The sequence below is a fragment of the Pseudomyrmex gracilis genome, unplaced genomic scaffold (genome assembly GCF_002006095.1).
Source record: "Pseudomyrmex gracilis isolate BER0280 unplaced genomic scaffold, ASM200609v1 scaffold_3523, whole genome shotgun sequence".
Lineage (NCBI taxonomy): Eukaryota > Metazoa > Arthropoda > Insecta > Hymenoptera > Formicidae > Pseudomyrmex > Pseudomyrmex gracilis.
Genome location: NW_018024107.1, coordinates 3,322 through 5,521, shown reverse-complemented (window position 1 = coordinate 5,521; position 2,200 = coordinate 3,322).

Here is a 2,200-nt window from a genome sequence, read left to right as displayed (position 1 = left end):
GGGAGGATAAATGATGCGCTAAGGAAGTGTGAATGTAATATTCACCACGGCCGGGCAAATCAACTGACGCACTGTAGTGCTAGGAAACGGTTTAGCCCGAGATGAAAAATAATAAAAATAATAATTGTCAGCGAAACCACTTCNGTGTACGGTAGGTCGGATGGTGTGACTAGTTTAAGCAAAAGTTCGAAAATTAGGTCCTAACCTCAAATTGTAGTAGAATTACTAACTTCGCGATTTTGTCGAAGTAAGACTGGAGATACGATGTTCTAGTGTAAACGCGTCGTGTTTAGTCAAAGTTACACTTTGTTAAAAAATTGCCCCGGTTAGGCCTAACTTTGACAAAATTTACAAACTTTACAATTTCGACAGAATAAGGTCGGAAAGATGATTCTCTAACATGAACTCATCGTGTTTGATCAAAATTGCGTAAATTTTGAAAAAATTGTTCGGTTGTGACCGGGGTTAGGTGTGTTTTATGTCAAGGACTTACTTTTCGATGTATATATCACGGTCGCCAGACGCTGTTTTCCCTCAGCGACAAGGGTCGGTGCCTCTCCTCCGTCGACGGGATTGCTGCTTCCCTCGGGATCTCTGAGAATGGGCAGGATGACACGCACGTATCACGCACGCAATAATCACCTTTTGTTTTAATGTATATTGCACAGTTTATTTTCAGGTTTACGGTATACACACACAGGAATATCCGCACCGAAGGTAAGTATATTATTAAGTACTTATTAAACGCTAAATAACTGAAACGCGTTAGCATTGAGCCGTAGAAAACTTCTTTATTCGTACGCTTTCTAGACTATACGTCCGTCCCGCACGAGTTTTCATTTGCGACTGCCTAAGCAAGATGGTTGACCGTCCTGCTTGGCCCTAAGGCCACTCTCCACACGGAAAGTTCTAATCGCGCCTTTAGGTGCGTTCAGAGTCACAGCACCAAACAAAACCAAAAAACTTTAGGGCGCGACTTAAGCGACAACTTTGACATCTTTGACATCTACCGAAGTCAGCGAACACGATTTTACCCACATAATTAGTTAAATAAACAAATTATGTGGAAATACAGATTAAGGGGAAATTTTTACATGAGTGGTTTCTACACGCACCTCCGCTACGCACTATGTCGAAATTTTCCCTTAACAACTAACTTTTACAAAATTCCGAAAAATCCTTAATAGCAATTTTAACCATACAACTTAGACTTGAAACACTTAACAGACTTTTGTTCACTGCTTAGGTAGGCTTAGGAACTACTTTAAAAGTTTTACCACAACTACCGAATACCAATACTGCACAACAACTTGTTATTCGCTTAAATCACCTCCACTGACCAGTACGTAATAAACAAAACAAACTTTGTTCAACCACTAAACAACTAACCTGTTCTTTGTCTCCGCAGGTATTAAACAAAAACAAACATTTCGTGGTAGCTAAAACTTGAAGCGCAACTGATTAAAACCAAAACCGAACGTTAAAATAACAAAACGCAAAAGGACAAAAAAGAAATAAACCAAACAACAGCCTTAAGCTTATTCTCACAACGCAACACCTTTTACCAAAGGAGTTTTACAAATTGCGTTTAAGCGCTACAACTCTCTAACATGTTTTTAACAATAGTTCCCTACACATGGGACGGATTATATATTGTTAACTTACACTTTAAACTTACACTAAGCCTAAAACTAGTATCACCCGGTACTTTTTAACGAGTTACTGTCTAGTTGACGCTTAGTAACCAAAACTTGTCTTAATAGTAACAAATGCCTATTTTCGTTTCAGGCACTTGAAATCGTCTCTACATTGTTTAGGATCTCATCCAACACGCGCGCCGCCCACTGGTTGGCCTCTTTGCGAAGTTCCCTCCTTTCATAATCCACTTGGGCGCTTAACACCGCTCCCTTGATCATGTCCGGATGCTCCACAACGCACACGCTAAGATCCGCAACAGGGGGTTCCGGGTCTGGTGACACGGTTAGGTCTAACATACCTAACTTTGACAAAAATTATGAGTTTCGTGTTTTTGACAAAATAAGAACGAGAAAATGATTTTCTAACATGAACTCGTCGTGTTTGATCAAAATTACGCATTTTTGAAAAAAGTTGTGAACTTTGTGATTTTGACNAAATGGGACCGGAAAGGTGGTTTTCTAACGTAAACCCGTCGTGTTTGATCAAAATTGCGTATTTTTGA